The 18019-nt window shown below is 41.6% G+C and overlaps 1 protein-coding gene and 1 long non-coding RNA gene across 7 annotated transcripts in view; both read right to left on the bottom strand.

The window, feature by feature from the left end:
• The window catches only part of TTBK2 (tau tubulin kinase 2), a 167941-nt gene that overhangs the window by 66760 nt on the left and 83162 nt on the right, over positions 1-18019 (bottom strand). The window lies entirely within an intron of this gene.
• On the bottom strand, positions 4314-16125 carry LOC131516686 (uncharacterized). Of its 2 annotated transcripts, none has more exons than XR_009264195.1 (3): positions 15391-16125; positions 7258-15175; positions 4314-7011 (listed from the first exon to the last, which is right to left on the bottom strand). It is a non-coding gene; the product is annotated as an uncharacterized LOC131516686 (long non-coding RNA). The 2 variants fall into 2 exon arrangements; XR_009264196.1 differs by having other exon boundaries at positions 7258-15186; positions 15402-16125.

Here is an 18019-nt window from a genome sequence, read left to right as displayed (position 1 = left end):
TGAGATACAAAGGATCAACATGAGACCCAGATGGAGTGAGGAAATTAAGGCATACTTCAAATCAGGAAGAAACAATAATGAACATGATGATTCAAATTATTAAGTAAACAAAAGTTCAATTCTGAAGCTGTATGGAACAGAATACTGTAAATGTACGCAGCTCAGGACTTCTATGTGCCTCACACATCCCTGTTCAATGTAACTAATACATCTCAAAGTTAAATAGTAGAGTTAAATAGTAGTGGGTCTCAAAAGCAACCATATAAACAACTCACTAGTAGTGCAACAGAGACTATACATCATTCCCGCTGTAATGCATTCTGATGGTCCTATACTAAGGATACTATTACTAAGTATGGTAAATAATTTATATTTATGTTTTGAGGGAATTTCCTTGTGGTGATGGAATAGTTTTGTATCCTAGACTGTATATGTGTATCTATGGATACAATAGATTGTATACAATAGATTATAGATATAATAGATTGTGTCCACATATTGTGTATTGTATCCATAGATTGTGGTGTTGGGTGTACAAATCTATACATGTGATAAAGTTTCACTTACACTCTTCCCTCATGTAAAAAAAAAAAATAGTGAAAGCTGACTCAGGTCACGTCTGCACTTAAGCTGATAATCGTATACCATTATCTCCTTCCTAGTTTGGACAACGTACTACAATTATGTAAGATATTATCACCAGGAGAAACTAGGTGAAGGCCATATGACAACTGTACTATTTTACAATAGCTCCCTGAATCTGCTCCATACTCCAAAACAAGTACTGTCAGGTCTACAAAAGAGAGAAGATTTAACACAAATTTTAGAATGGAGGTTATGTGTAGAGCTGCAATGGCCAATTAAATAGCAACCTAAAACTAAACAAAATTTAAGGGGCACCTGGGTGGCTCAGTCCATTGAGGTCTGACTCTTGATTTCAGCTCAGGTCACGATCCCAGGGTTATGCGATGATTGGGCCCTGTGTCAAACTCCTTGCTGATCATGGAGCCTACTTAAGATTCTCTCTCTCTCTCTCTCTGATTCTCTCTCTCTCTCTGTCCCTCTCTCTCTCTCCCTCCCTCCCTCTCTCTCAACTCCCTCCCTCTCTCCCCCTCATCCCTCTCCCCCATTCTGTCTCTCTCAAATAAAAAACAACACAGAGAGAAAACAAATAAATGAAATTTAAAATTCAGTCCCTCACTTGCTCTGGCCACATTTCAAGTGCTCAAAAGCGCCATGTAGCTAGTGGCTACCATATTAGTATAGATGCAGAACATTTCCATCCTCGCAGTAGCTTCAATTAGACCATACTGCTTGAGGGAAAAAAAGGGGTGGGATGTAAGGTGGTAATAAGATATTTCTTAACATAGATGGAGGCCACAGATGTTTTAATATTCTTCCTTAAAATTTTTATGTTTTTTTTTTTTACATTCTTCTGGAACACATATGGCAAGACAAAATCAAAATATTGATTTTTGCAGATAACATGACAGCATACCTAGAAAATCTAAGTGTTTCAACTTAAGCTTCTTAAAAGGAATGAATAAATTAAACAAAATTGTACTACATGAAACAAATCTACAAAAGCAACTTTTGATTTGATATTAGTGGAACAATATGAGAAAATGATTTCAATCATAATCATGATCCAAAAAGTATGAAATTAATTTTATTTGAGACTTAAAGAAAACTATGAAAATCTTACTGAAATCTTAAAAGGAACCAGCTAGTGATATGTAAATAAAGGGAAAGTTCATTCCTCACACAGCCTGAACTATGTTCACCCACAATAACGTCCTCTCAGCTCTCTCCTCTTGCTCTTTCACAGGGCAAACCAGATCCTCACCCAGGTTAAAACCAACTCTCAGACTAACCTGTAAATCTAAACAAGCAATTAAAGGTGTCTGGAGAAAAACAAACAACTGTCCTGACAACCTCCCCTTAAATTGCCGTGATACTCAAATGAGCTTTCAGCACAGGCCAGCAATCTATTTTGCTGATGCTAGTTTCCCTCTCTCCCTTTCCATGGTAACTATTATTTCACTTGTCCTCTTCTCTCCTCAAACTCCAACACCATTCTGCACTCCCAGCAAAAGGCCTTGCCTCTTTCTGCACTGAGAAAATAAAAGCAATGAGAGAACTTCAACTTCCCACCACCAAACCTAAATGCTTCCCTGTATCTGTCTCCACTTAATTCTGCCTTTTCTCAGTTACAATGGATAAAGTGTTCTTGCTCTTAAAGAATGGGCTAACCCCATCATTTGTGTCCAGGTTCCTTTCCTTGATGGCTATGCAAGAATGTGGCTCCTTGAATTATTTTTCCTCTGTCCTACAATATCATTTTTTTTCATGTCTCCTAGAGCATTACCATCAGTACACAAGCATGCTATAATAACTGCCATTAAAAAAAAAAAAAAAGGAATAAACTAAGGAAGGATTTTACTTCCCTTTCAGCCCCTTTCCTGTTTTACCACTCTTCTTTAAAAAAAAAAAAAAAAAAAAAAAAAGAACCAGCTCTTCCCATAGCGGCCTAAGGTGATCTCTGACAACGGTTCACTATTCACTTGATCCAGAAAACTCTACACAATCATGCAAATCAAAAAGTACAAATCTTCACGTCCACTTTAAGAATACACGTGAAACTGCCCAGGCCATGAAGGGTATGCATATCCAAAAAGCCACCAAGTATCTCAAAGATGTCACTTTGCAGAAGCGATGTGTGCCATTCCATCACTATACTGGTGGAGTTGGTAGGTATGTCCAGGCCAAACAGTGGGGATGGACACAGGGTGGGTGGCCCAAAAAGAATGTGGAATTTTTACTGCACAGGCTTAAAAATGTGGAGAGTAATAGTGAACTTAAGGGTTTAGATGTAGATCCTCTAGCCATTGAACAAATCCAGGTGAACAAAGCCACCAGGATGTGGTGTAGAACTTACAGGGCTCACGGTCAGATTAACCCATGTGTGAGCTCTCTCTGTCACACTGAGATAATCCTTACTGAAAAAGAGCAAATAGTTCCTAAACCAGAAAAGGTTTCACAGGAAAAAAAGCATTTCCCAGAAGAAACTGAGGAAATAAAAACTATGGCCCGGGAGTAAATTCTACATAAAATAAATGCAAATAAAAGTAAAAACAAAAAAAATTTTAAAAATCTAAAAAAAATAAACTCCTCCAGAAAATTGTCTATACTCCCTTTCTCTATTTCTCCCCAATCCTCTCTTTAACCCACTCCTATTAGGTTTTCATTGTTCTACAAAACTATTCTTATGAAAGTCACAAAAAGGTTTCATCTTGCCAATCCAGGTCAGTTCTCAGTTCCCACCTTACTTGACCTATCTGTAGCAACCGGGATAGGACAGCACCAGGTGGGCGATGACCACCTACATATATGAAGCACTTTCTTCACTTAACTCCCAAGATACCACACTGATTTTCCTCCCCCCCCCCAACCTTTTTTTAATGTTTATTTTTGAGAGAGAGACAGACAGAGCACAAATGGGGGAGGGGCAGAGAGAGAGGGAGACAAAGAATCCAAAGTAGGCTCCAGGGTCTGAGCTATGAACACAGAGCCTGATGTGGGGCCTGAACCCGCAATCCGTGAGATCATGACCTGAGCCGAAGTCCGACACTCAACCAACTAAGCCACCCAGGCGTCCCTTATTTTCCTCCTACCTCATTGGCTGATTCTCCTTCCAACTATTCTGGGCTAGCTCATAGTTTTCTCTTTTTTTAAGTTTATTTGTTTATTTTGAGAGAGAAAGCAAGGGACAGCATGCACACGAGTAGGGGAGGGAGAGAGAGAGATGAGAAAAAGAATCCCAAGCAGGCTCCACATTGTCACCACAGAGCTGGGCACAGGTCTCCATCCCACAAACCATTTGAGCTCATAACCTGGGCTAAAATCAATAGACCCTCAACTGACTAAGCCACCTTGGTGCTCCTCACAGTTCTTTTCTACTCATCATCCAATTGCCAAAGTAACCAGTGGCTCAGACTTTTATCTAGCTATATGGGCTCCTGAGCCATCGAATCTCATTCCATTTTCTTCTTTTATATTGATGATTATATAATATTTCTCCTTTAATCTCTTTGTTTTTTTAATATAATTTATTGTCAAACTGGCTTACATACAACACCCAGTACTCCTCCCAACAAAGGCCCTCCTCAGTGCCCATCACCCACTTTCTCCTCTCCCCCAGCCCCCATCAACCCTCAGTTTGTTCTCAGTTTTTTTTTTTTTTTTTTTTAAATTTTTTTTTCAACGTTTTTAATTTATTTTTGGGACAGAGAGAGACAGAGCATGAACGGGGGAGGGGCAGAGAGAGAGGGAGACACAGAATCGGAAACAGGCTCCAGGCTCCGAGCCATCAGCCCAGAGCCTGACGCGGGGCTCGAACTCACAGACCGTGAGATCGTGACCTGGCTGAAGTCGGACGCTTAACCGACTGCGCCACCCAGGCGCCCCTGTTCTCAGTTTTTAAGAGTCTCTCATGGTTTGCCTCCTTCCCTCTCTATTTTTTCTCCTTCCCTTCATCCGTGGTCTTGTGTTAAGTTTCTCAAGATCCACGTATGAGTAAAATCGTAAGATATCTTTCTCTGACTTATTTCATTTAGCACAATACCCTCCAGTTGCATCCACATTGCTGCAAATCGCATGATTTTATTCTCTTACGTTGTCAAGTAGTATTCCATTGTACATATAAACCACATCTTCTTCATCCATTCATCAGTTGATGAACATTTAGGTTCTTTGCATAATTTGGCTATTGTTGAAAGCGCTGCTATAAACATTGGGGTACATGTGCCCCTATGCATCAGCACTCCTGTACCCCTTAGGTAAATTCCTAGCAGTGCTATTGCTGGGTCATGGAGTTCTACTTTGAATTTTTTGAGGAACCTCCACACTGTTTTCCAGAGCAGCTGCACCAGTTTGCATTCCCACCAACAGTGCAAGAGGGTTCCCATTTCTCCACATCCTTGCCAGCATCTACAGTTTCCTGATTTGTTCATTTTAGCCATTCTGACCAGTGTGAGGTGGTATCTCAGTGTGCCTTTGATTTGCATTTCCCTGATGAGTGAAGTTGAGCATCCTTTCATGTGTCTGTTGGCCATCTGGATGTCTTCTTTAGAGAGGTGTCTATTCATGTCTTCTGCCCATTTCTTCACTGGATTATTTGTTTTTTGGGTGTGGAGTTTGGTGAGTTCTTTAGAGATTTTGGATACTAACCCTTTATCCGATTTTCATTTGCAAATATCTTTCCCCAATCCATCAGTTGCCTTTTAGTTTCGTTGACTGTTTCCTTTGCAGTACAGGAGCTTTTTATCTTGATGAGGTCCCAATAGTTCATTTTTGCTTTTAGTTCCCTTGCCTTTGGAGATGTGTCAAGTAAGAAATTGCTGCAGCTGAGGTCAAAGAAGTTGTTGCCTGCTTTCTCTTCTAGGGTTTTGATGGTTTTCTGTCTCAGATCTAGGTTTTTCATCTATTTTGAGTTTATTTTTGTATACAGTGTAAGAAAGTGGTCTAGTTTCATTCTTCTACATGTTCCTGTCCAGTTCTCCTAGCACCATTTGTAAAGAGACTGTCTTTTCTCCAATGGATACTCTTTCCTGATTTGCCAAAGATTAGTTGGCCATATACTTGTGGGTCCAATTCTGCGTTCTCTATTCTATTCCACTGGTCTATGTGTCTGTTTTTGTGCCAATACCATATTGTCTTGATGATTACAACTTTGTATTAGAGGCTAAGGTCTGGCATTGTGATGCCTCCCGCTTTGGTTTTCTTCTTCAGTATTACTTTGGCTATTCAGGGTCTTTTGTGGTTCCAAACAAATTTTAGGATTCTTTGTTCTAGCTTTGAGCATAATGTGGGTGCAATTTTGATTGGGATTACACTGAATGTATAGATTGCTTTGGGTAGTATTGCCGTTTTAACAATATTTATTCTTCCAATCCATGAGCATATGGGATATTTTTTTTTATTTAATTTTTTATTTTTAAAATTTTACATACAAATTAGCATGTAGTGCAACAATGATTTCAGGAGTAGATTCCTTAGTGCCCCTTGCTCATTTACTCCATCCTCCCTCCCACAACCCCTCCCATAACCCTCAGTTTGTTCTCCATACTTATGAATCTCTTCTGTTTTGTTCCCCTCCCTGTTTTTATACTATTTTTGTTTCCCTTCTCTTATGTTCATCTGTTTGTCTCTTAAAGTCCTCATATGAGTAAAATCATATGATTTTTGTCTTTCTCTGACTGACTGATTTCACTTAGCGTAATACCCTCCAGCTCCATCCACGCAGTTGCAACTGGCAAGATTTCATTCTTTTTGATTGCTGAGTAATACTCCATTGTATGTATATACCACTTCTTCTTTATCCATTCATCCATCGATGGATATCTGGGCTCTTTCCATAATTTGGCTATTGTTAGTAGTGCTGCTATAAACATGGCGGTGCATGTGTCCCTTTGAAACAGCACACTGTATCTCTTGGATAAATGCCTAGTAGTGCAATTGCTGGGTTGTAGGGTAGTTCTATTTTTAGTTTTTTGAAGAACCTCCATACTGTTTTCCAGAGTGGCTGCACCAGCTTGCATTCCCAAGCATATGGAATGCTTTTCCATTTCTTTGTGTCTTCTTCAACTTCCTTCATAAGCTTTCTATAGTTTTCAGCAGTTTCAAAGATGTTTTACATCTTTGGTTAGGTTTATTCCTAGGTATTTTATGGTTCTTGGTGCAATTGTAAATGGGATGGATTTCTTGATTTCTCTTTCTGTTGCTTCATTATTGGTGTATAAAAACACAACTGATTTCTGTACACTGATTTTGTACCCTGCGAATTTGCTGAATTAATGTATCAGTTCTAGAAGTTTTTTGGTGGAGTCTTTCAGGTTTTCCATGTAGAGTATCATGTCATCTGCAAAACGTGAAAGTTTGACTTCTTCTTTGCCAATTTTGATGCCTTTTATTTCATTTTGTTGTCTGACTGCTATGCTAGGACTTCCAACACTATGTTAAACAACAGCGGTGTGGGGCGCCTGGGTGGCTCAGTCGGTTGAGTGGCCGACTTCGGCTCAGGTCATGATCTCACAGTCTGTGAGTTCGAGCCCTGCGTCGGGCTCTGGGCTGATGGCTCAGAGCCTGGAGCCTGCTTCCGATTCTGTGTCTCCCTCTCTTTCTGCCCCTCCCCCATTCATGCTCTGTCTCTCTCTGTCTCAAAAATAAATAAACATTTAAAAAAAATTAAAAACAAACAAAAAAAAAACAACAGCGATGAGAGTGGACATCCCTGTTGAGTTCCTGATCAGGGGAAAAGCTCTCAGTTTTTCTCCATTGAGGATGATATTAGCTGTGGGCTTTTCATATATGGCTTTTATGATGTTTAAGTATGTTCCTTCTATCCCGAATTTCATGAGGGTTTTTATTAAGAAAGTATGCTGTATTTTGTCAAATGCTTTTTCTGCATCTATTGACAGGATCACATGGTTCTTACCCTTTCTTAAGGTGATGTATCACATTGATTGATTTGTGAATACTGATCCAGCCCTGCAGCCCAGGAATGAATCCCACTTGATCATGGTGAATAACTCTTTTTATATGTTGTTGAATTAGATTTGCTGATACCTTGTTGAGAATTTTTGCATCCATGTTCATCAGGGATATTGGCCTGTAGTTCTCCTTTTTTGTGGGGTCTCTGTCTGGCTTGGGAATCAAAGTAATGCTGGCTTCATAGAATGAGTCCAGAAGTTTTCCTTCCATTTCTATTTTTTGGAACAGCTTGAGAAGGATAGGTATTAACTCTGCTTTAAATGTCTAGTAGAATTCCTGAGGAAAGCCATCTGGTCCAGGGCTCTTATTTGTTGGGAGATTTATGATAACTGATTCAATTTCTTTACTAGTTATAGGTCTGTTCAAATTTTCTATTTCTTCCAGTTTGAGTTTTGGTGGTGTGTGGGTGTTTAGGAATTTGTCCATTTCTTCCAGTTGTCCAGTTTGTTGGCATATAATTTTTCATAGTATTCTCTGATAAATTGCTTGTATTTCTGAGAGATTGGTTGTAATAACACCATTTTCATTCGTGATTTTATCTACTTATGTCCTCTCTCTTTTCTTTTCGAGAAGCCTGGCTAGAGGTTTATCAATTTTGTTTATTTTTTCAAAAAACCAACTCTTAGTTTCATTGATCTGTTGTTTGTTTGTTTTTTTGATTCTATATTGTTTATTTCTGCCCTGATCTTTATTATTTCTCTTCTTCTGCTGGGTTTGGGGTGTTTTTGCTGTTCTGCTTCTAGTTCCTTTAGGTGTGCTATTAGATTTTTGTATTTTGGATTTTTCTTGTTTCTTGAGATAGGCCTGGATTGCAATGTATTTTCCTCTTAGGACTGCCTTTGCTGCATCCCAAAGGCTTTGGATTGTTGTGTTTTCATTTTAATTTGTTTCCATATATTTTTTAAATTTCTTCTTTAACTGCCTGGTTGACCCATTTGTTCTTTAGTAGGATGTTCTTTAACCTCCATGCATTTGGAGGCTTTCCAAACTTTTTCTTATGGTTGATTTTAAGTTTCATAGCACTGTGATCTCAACGTGTGCATGGTATGGTCTCAATTCTTTTATATTTATTGAGGACTGTTTTGTGACCCAGTATGTGATCTATCTTGGAGAATGTTCCATGTGCACTCGAGAGGAATGTATATTCTGCTTTATGATGAGAAGTTCTAAATATATCTATCAAGACCATCTAGTCCAGTATATCATTCAGGGCCATTGTTTCTTTATTGACTTTCTGTCTAGATGATCTGTCCATTGCTGTAAGTGGAGTATTAAAGTCCCCTGCAATTACCACATTCTTACCAATAAGATTGCTTATGTTTGTGATTGTTTTATATATTTGGGTGCTTCTGAATTTGGTGCATAGACATTTATAATTGTTAGCTCTTCCTGATGGATAGGCCCTGTGATTACTATATAATGCCCTTCTTCATCTCTTGTTACAACCTTTAACTTAAAGTCTAGTTTGTCTGAAATAAGTATGGCTATGCCAGCTTTGTTTTGACTTCCAGTAGCATGATAGATGGTTCTCCATCCCCTCACTTTCAATCTGAAGGTGTCCTCAGGTCTAAAATGGGTCTCGTGGAGATAGCAAATAGATGGGTCTTTTTTTTTTAAATCCATTCTGATACCCTGTGTCTTTCGACTGTAGCATTTAGTCCATTTACACTCATTATTATTATTGAAAGACATGGGTTTAAAGTCATTGTGTTATCTATAGGTTTCATACTTGTAGTGATGTCTCTTGTCCTTTGTGATCCATGCAACATTTCACTCACAGAGTCCCCCGTAGGATCTCTTGTAGGGCTGGTTTATTACTGATGAATTCCTTCAGTTTTGTTTGTATGGGAAAACCTTTATCTCTCCTTCTATTCTGAATGACAGGCTTGCTGGATAAAGGATTCTTGGCTGCATATTTTTCCTGTTCATCACATTGAAAATTTCTTGCCACTCCTTTTGGGCCTGCCAAGTTTCGGTAGATAGGTCTGCTACTACCCTTATGTGTCTACCCTTGTATGTTAAGGCTGGTTTATCCCTAGCTGCATTCAGAATTCTCTCTTTATCTTTGTATTTTGCCAGTTTCACTATGACATGCTGTGCATAAGATCGATTCAAGTTACGTCTGAAGGGAGTTCTTTGTGCCTCCTGGATTTCAGTGTTTGTTTCCTTCCCCAGACTGGGGAAGTTCTCAGCTATGATTTATTCAAGTATACCTTTGGCCCCTTTCTCTCTTGTTCTTCTTCTGGAACTCCTATGATACGGATATTGTTCCGTTTCATTGAATCACTTAGTTCTCTAATTCTCCCCTTGTGATCTAGAATTTTTTTTATCTCTTTTTCTCAGCTTCCTCTTTTTCCATAATTTTATCTTCTAATTCACCTATTCTCCCCTCTGCTTCTTCTCTCCTCATTGTGACTGCCTCTATTTCAATTTGCACCTCATTTATAGCATTTTTAAATTTATCATTACTATTTTTTAGTTCCTTGATCTCTGCAGCAATAGATTCTCTGCTGTCCTATATGCTTTTTCAAGCCCAGAGATTAATCTTATGACTATTATTCTCAATTCTTGTTCAGTTATATTGTTTATATCTGTTTTGATCAATTCTTTAGCTGTCATTTCTTCCTGGAATTTCTTTTGAGGAGAATTCTTCCGTTTCACCATTTTGGCTAGTTTTCTGTCCCTTATGTATTTTAAAAGCTGTTATGTGCCCTGCTCCTGCAAGCACTACTATATTAAAGAGGGGTCATACACTGTCCAGGGTGTGGCCCTTCAGGAGATGTTTTTGGGAGAGTATTACTTGCTGTCTGTTGTTGTGACTTGGGTTACTTTGTCTCCCTACTTGTGGTGATGCTTTGGACCTTCCACCAGGTGTGCTTTGATTTGTTGAAGTAGCCCTGGAAAGGAAAACAAACAGACAAACAGAAAACAAAAACACACAAACACACAAACAAAAAAAGACAAACAAAAAAACAGAAACACCAGCTACAAGTAAACCACAGGGTGGAGGCAGTGCTGATGAAAGAGGCCTTATCCCATACAAAGAAATGATGGGAGGCGGGGGGAGGGAAGAAAGAATAAAAATTCACCAGAGAAACTATATGGCTTAATCCAGAGAGAGAGAAAGGAAAATAAAGAAGGAGGTGGGGAAAAAGAAAAAGAAAAGAAAGTTACCCAGACAGATAAACTATATGGCTTAATCCAGAGAGAGAGAAAGGAAAATTAAGAAGAAGGCAGGGAAAAATGAAAGAAGGTAAATTTGTTCAGAGAGAAACAATACAGCTTAATTCAAGACAGAGAAGGGAGAATAAAGAAGGAGGTGTGGAACAGGTATCAAGAGAATGGGTTAAATATGTCTGCTGAAACAAACCAACAACCAGAGTAACCAGACTAGAGGGAAGAGATAACAAAGAGAAAAGGAAGGAACAATGTATCTACATACATTAAACCAGGCAATGCAGCAGGGCAGGTCTGGAGGAGGGGCTGTCTGGTTCCTCAGCGTCTACCCTGCCCCAGTAGATATGCAGTTACCCGGCACGGAGGGGCGTGGTTTGGTGTAGGCTGGTCTCGCCTCCACTGTGGGTCCTGCTGTCTGATCCCTGAGGCCTCACCTTGGTGGTTTAAAGAGAAAAATGGGGACCCCCCCCCAGTCTCTCCTCCACAGACCCGGTGTCCCAAACCACTCTGTTTCAGCCATCCTCACTGTGCCACGGGTGTAAATGAAGCAGTTTGTCTCGCTTCCCCAACTCCTATGCCTGGCACTTGGCTGGGATTCAAATTCTTGCTCCCCGGGTTCCGGTACAGGGGAAGCGCCTCTCTGCGCCACCTGATATGTGGTCCCTGGCTGGCGGGAACAAGCAGGCTTTGTCCTGTCCCACAGCACTCCAGGGAGGGGATTGCTTTCTCCTACTGTGGACTGCATCCCTGACCTAGCCACTGAGCCCGGGGCTGGCTCCCCCTCTCCTCAGGTACGCCATTCCGGCCAGCCAGCCCCAGTCTGGAGCAAGCCCCACAGTTAGAGATTTGATCTTTCTCCGTCCTGGTCTAAGATTTTTCTCTTGTCCAGATACAGTCCTATACTTCCCTAGCCACTCTTTCTCTTCCTTTTGTCTCTCTGCAGAAGCAGATCCCTGCCCTCCATTCATTTTATCTCTCCCAGTTCGCAATCACGCATCTATGGCCAGTCAGGTTGTTCCAGGGGATTCCTGGGAAAAAGACTGTTTCTTTTCCTCCCAGACTCTTGGGATTCAAAGTCCTTTGGCTTCAACACTTCTTTGTCTGGGAGAAGAGGGAAGTTCGGATCCTCCTACTACTTTGTGATGTTGGCCCCTCCCTCCTCATTCCACTTTTTAAAACTGCCATTTCTTTTTAAATATTGGGAGCAAATGATTTTTTTTTTTTTTTTTTTTTTTTAGTCCATTGTCTTCTGGGTGTTGGCCTTATTGAAATAAATTCCTTTCTTGTTTCACCACCACTCTCTGCCTTTGGATTTTTCTCAACAGCCAGTAACTGAATCTTACCTGTTTGGGACCCCTAGAGCCAGGTGCTCTTTTAACTCTGAGCCCCAGCCAGCTACAACCCCACTCCTAATCAAATGATTCTTAAATTTATATTATCTCCAATCCTGATTTCTCCTTTAAGGTATATATTACTATATCATATCACCTTCTTGTTATTTCCATCTGAAATCCAAGAGGCATCTCAAACTTAACTTCTAGAAAACAGAATACCAAATCCACTCTTCATCCTTCTTCCCCATTATGTTATTGGTATGATCATTCATTCAGGACTAAATTTAGTAATCAACCTTGACCCTTCTTTTTCCTTGACATCCCAACATCAACAAATCCAAAACGAAGTTTTGTTAAGTCCATTTTTAAAATATGTCCTATGGGCACCTGGATGGCTCAGTCAGTTGAGTATATCCAACTCTTGATTTGTGTGTCTGTCTCTTGATTTTGGGTCAGGTCATGATCTCATGGACATGGGACATGAGACAGAGCCTCTTTGGGCTCTGTGCTGGGCATGGAGCCTGCTTAAGATTCTCTTTCTCTCTCCCTCTCTCTCTGCCTCTCCCCTGCTTGCACTTTCTCTCAAAAAAAAAAAAAAAAACAAACCTATATCCTAAATATGACCATTTATCACCACTTTCATTATAGCACCCTAATGCCCTAGGTCCCAGTCACCATCAATGATCAGTGGACCACGGCATTAGCCTTCTAACTTATAACTTTCTGATCTCTTCTTCACAGCCAGAGTGACTTTATAAAAAAGCAAAAAACACATGTTCTAAAAATTGAAAAATGATTATTTAGAACAGAAATGGGAGGGGTGCCTGGGTGGCTCAGTTGGTTAAGTATCTGATTCTTGATTTCAACTCAGGTCTCAATCTTGGGGTCGTGAGTTTGAGCCCCGCATAGGGCTCCACATGGGTGTGGAGCCTACTTAAAAAACAAAAAATTAGGGGTGCCTAGGTAGCTCAGTTGGTTAAGCATCCAATGTCAGCTTGGGTCATCATCTCACAGTTTGTGGGTTTGAGCCCTGCATCTGGCTCTGTGCTGACAGCTCAGAGCCTGGAGCCTGTTTTAGATTCTGTGTCTCCCTCTATCTCTGCCCTTCCCCATTCGCACTATGTATCTCTCTATCTCTCAAAAATAAGTAAACATTAAAACATTTTTTTAATTTAAAAAAATAGAATAGGGATGGGATTCTAAAAATATATTCAAGATCAATAAACTGTATAGAACCTAAGTTCTTTCCTGCATGCATACTAATTAACACAAGAATACTGATAAAACTGAAGACAGTCTCCTTACAATTTCTAGGCATTGAAATTCTCCTATGGCTATGTTTTAAATATAATCTACCACTAAATATAATTCCACTATGTAGTTACCTTATTGACAGATCATGTACCAGAGTATGCAATAACCCTGCTCAAAATTTTCCCAAGGCTTCCTATCGTGTTTGGAATAAAATCCATCTCTTTGCAAAATCATACACAATCCAGGGCCAACCAACCTCTTAAACCTCGTCTCTCTCCACTAAACCCCTCATCATGCTACACTATGTTGTGCTATAGCTCCAGTGGCCTCCCTGCTTTTCCTTGAACACACCAAACTTACTCTGCCTCAGGGCTTTTGAACTTGCTGTTCCCTTTGCCTGTAACTCCCTTTCCAGATTATTCACATGGCAATTCACATTGTTCTCATACTTCATTCAATTCTAAACTCAATACCTCCTCAGACAAGTCTTTTTTTTAAAAATATTTTTATATATATGTATTTTTAATGTTTATTTTTGAGAGAGAGAGAAAGAACATGTACACGTGCAAGTGTGAACCGGGGAGGGGCAGAGAGAGTGGAGGACAGAGGATCCAAAGCAGGATCCAAAGCAGGCTCCACGCTGACAGCAAAGAGCCCAAAGAGGAGCTCGAACTCAATGAACTATGAGATAATGACCTAAACGGAAGTCTGACACTTAACCGACTATGCCACCCAGGTGCCCCAAGAAGTCTTTTTTAACTAATACGTCCAAAATAGTCTCCTATCCTCACTGCCCATCACTCTCTATGTCAATATACTGCTTTGTGTTTATTTACAGCATATACTACTACCTAAAATTATGTATATGTTTATCTGTCTTCTCCACTAAAATATAACCTCTATAAGAGCCAAATTTTGGTCTGGTTGTTCACCACTACAGTCCCAGCACCTAGATCCATGCCTCACACGCATTATGTGCTCATTAAATATCTGTTATGTGTGTGAATAAACAATAACCTGGTAATAGTTTAAAAACTAAAAAAAAAAAAAAAAAAAAGACATCTGGAAAAGAAATGGGATTACAGAAATATATTGAAATCTAGTAAGCTACACAGAACCTAAATTCTTTACCTGCTTTGCTATCTATTAATGCAAGACCTTCATTAAACTCAAAAAGATTCTTCATAATTTCTAGGCAGGTAAATTCTCATGTGCCTATATTTTAAATATAATTTACATTTATGTATACAATTCTAGTAGCATATACTTAGTGTAGCAAATGTATTCAAAACTAGCATTTCAACTTCTATACAATTAATTTGCTAGAAAGGAAAATCACAATCAATACCATGTTAAAACAAAACTAAGGTAAAGAGGAGATATTAGAAGAACTGAACTGTAAGGATGACATTATAAGGAGTTCCACTTATGATAGGAAAAGATAGGATTAGTAGGCAAGAGGGAAAGATTAGGACCTGAAGTCCCTGGGTGGGGAAAAATGCATATTTGGAACAATTCTAGGAGTGTCTGATCACAGCAAACCCCCTCACCAGTAAGGTTCCACTTAAGAATGTAACAGACACCATCTACTCCCCCCTCCAGGTTTCCCTTAGGAATTTGACAAAAGACCTAACTATGACCAATAGCCACCCCTCATACAATAGAATAGAGACAATCAGAAATGGACCACCCAGCACCTAGAACTATCAAGCCAATAAGGGTGGGACCTGAGAGGGAACAGGGGGAAGGGGAAGGCTAACCAAAACCTTATAAAACAAGGACCCTTGCCAATAGTCGGCTGGCATTCACTTTCAAATGGTCCCTTTCTGTAAAGAGAGCTTTCATACTACTTTTACTTTCTAATCTTATACTCTTTTTTTTTTTTTAATTTTTTTTTTCAACGTTTTTTATTTATTTTTGGGACAGAGAGAGACAGAGCATGAACGGGGGAGGGGCACAGAGAGAGGGAGACACAGAATCAGAAACAGGCTCCAGGCTCCGAGCCATCAGCCCAGAGCCCGACGCGGGGCTCGAACTCACGGACCGCGAGATCGTGACCTGGCTGAAGTCGGACTAATCTTATACTCTAATAACCTTTTGCCTGCTGGTCACTTTGTGTCCTCCTCTTCATTCTTCAAAGTGGTGAGACAACGAATCCAGGTATTGAGGTAAATAAAAAATCCTGCAACACACTGACCTGATTCCCAGTAAAACTGGTGAAAATTATTTTAAAAACAGCTAAATCTTCTGAAAATGGTCCTTAGAGCAAATAATGAATGAAGAAACATCTATTCAAGGAAACTGAAAATTAAGTAAAAAAGGCTAGAGTCTACGGTACTTGCACCAAAACCACTCCTTCCCTCCCCTCTTCCAGAGCAGAGAGGGTGGTTCCACTCTAGACTGTTGCAACCAAGGACACCAGACTCCATCCTTTCTCAGTTCCCAGCCAGAGGGCTTTCTTCCCATAGGAGCAGGACTTCAGCATTTCTCAGCTTCTTCCAGCTGTCTGTTGCTGAGGAAGCTAATCCAGGTTAAGTGTGGACAGAGAAGTACAGTTCCTTTCTTGCACCCAGCTTCCACTCATGGAATGGAGGCTCTACCTTGGGTAGGAATGTGTTGCGAATACTGGGGGCCCAACAGCCCTCTCCTGGCTCAGGAAGCAGTGCTTCCATGGCAGGAGAGACAGAGATCTCAGCCTACTGCCCCCATCTCAACCCTAGGGCTCAGCTCCTAAAAAATAACAATGTTACTCAGAAGCTCAGCATAGTCCTCACCCCCAACTCTAGAGCCCTGGCTCAGAGATTTTGCCTGGGGGTGAGAGGCTAAGAGAAAAATTACCAGGTGTACTCACAACTGCAAAGAAATGATTCCCCCCCCTGCCGTTTCTGAAACCAGCCAGGGCACACCCGGTCGCAGTCTGACATAAAGGCGGGAACCAATCAAGTTCTGCTGAATGGTTTGAAATAAAGGCGGGAACCAATCAAGTTCTGCTGAGCGTTCAAATTTAAATGTCAACCTATAACAGCTCTGTAACCTCAAAAAAATCCCTAACTTGTTTGTGCCTGTCTATAAAAGAAGCTGTAAGATCCTTGCTCGGGGCCTTTTGCGTCACCGGCAAAGAGTGCGCGGAGCACCGGGTTCGAACCTGCAATAAACGACCCTTGCTGCTTGGCTTTGACTCTGGACTCTGGTGGTTTGTTTTCGGAGGGTCTCTCGAATCGGGGCATATCATTTGGGGGCTCGTCCGGGATACCCCCAAAACCCACCAGACCCCAAGTCAACGGGTCGTCCCTGAGACCGATCGGTAAGTGAGCCGGCTCTGTCCGTTTCTGTTTTTCTGTTCATTTCTGGCTCTCCCGCGCGGGATCTGTATCAGTGACTGACACGGCCCTGGCGGACGCGCTATAGGGCAGTCGGTCAGGTCCAGTAGGAGACGTCCACTGGCACCCGTCTGGGGCACCTTTTTGGGCCCATCGGAATTTTTCTGGTCGGGTGGCAGACACCCGAAACGCGCTAGCGATCTAAGTGTTGTGTTAAGTGTTGTGTTCTCTATTCTATAACCTTTAAGTGTTAAACTCCTTCTCTTTCACAGGTGACCTGGCCTGGCCCAGCCAGAAATCCTCATAACTTTACTGTTTCTCCTTTTAATCCTTTCCTCCACCTCCAGGATATAGATGGGCCAATCTCAAAGCACTCCTCTTTCTCTCTTCGTTGCTAACTTCAGGGATGTTAGAACCAGAGGACAAAATTTGAGTTTAGACATCCGGCGGGGAAAATTAATAATCCTCTGCCGCTCCGAATGGCCAACCTTCGGCGTTGGATGGCCGGCCGAAGGAACTTTCTGCCTCCCTATAATTGCCAAGGTGAAATCAAAGATTTTTCTACCGGGTCGCAAGGGACACCCGGATCAGATTCCCTACATTCTTGTATGGCGGAATTTAGTGGAAAATCCACCCCCTTGGTTAGCCCCCTTCCTATCCTCAAGAACGTGTAAGGTCTTCGCCATGCGGCCTGCAGGTCCCCCCCAAAATCAAGGACGCCAGCTGCGCCCTTGTATCCCATATTGCCCGATAGACAGGACCTACTATCCCTAGACCCTCCAACCTATCATCCCCCTCCCCTTGCACCCCAGGCCCTGCCCGCGGCAGCTGCCCCACCAGTCGCCCCGCTAGTTGCCCCCCTAGGGGAACCGGGAGGACGGGAAGCGGCAGCTGCGCCGGAACCAGGAGGACAGGAGGCAGCAGCCACGCCGAGCCCCACTGAAAATGTAACCAACCACGAGGGGCCAGCTGGTCGAACCCGCGGGCGCACCCAGTGTGAGCCAAACTCTCGCCTCCCCGACTCCACTGTGGCCCTACCCCTGCGGGAAATAGGACCCCCCGATGAAACAGGCAACCCCCGACTCTAGTATTGGCCCTTTTCCACCAGTGACCTTTACAACTGGAAAACGCAGAACACTCGATTCTCTGATAACCCTAAAGATCTAATAGCTCTTTTAGACAGTGTCAGGTTCACCCACCAGCCCACCTGGGACAACTGTCAGCAGCTCCTCCGCATCCTGTTCACTACAGAGGAGCGAGAGAGGATCCAATTAGAAGCAAGAAAGCTGGTTCCCAGAGACGACGGTCGGCCGACATCTAACCCTGACCTCATTAATGCGGCTTTCCCCCTAACCAGGCCTCCACAGGATGAATGGGACTACA

The sequence above is a fragment of the Neofelis nebulosa genome, chromosome 7 (genome assembly GCF_028018385.1).
Source record: "Neofelis nebulosa isolate mNeoNeb1 chromosome 7, mNeoNeb1.pri, whole genome shotgun sequence".
NCBI classification, from domain to species: domain Eukaryota; kingdom Metazoa; phylum Chordata; class Mammalia; order Carnivora; family Felidae; genus Neofelis; species Neofelis nebulosa.
Note: the sequence above shows the minus strand (reverse complement) of the source record. Positions and strands in the feature narration are given on the sequence as shown.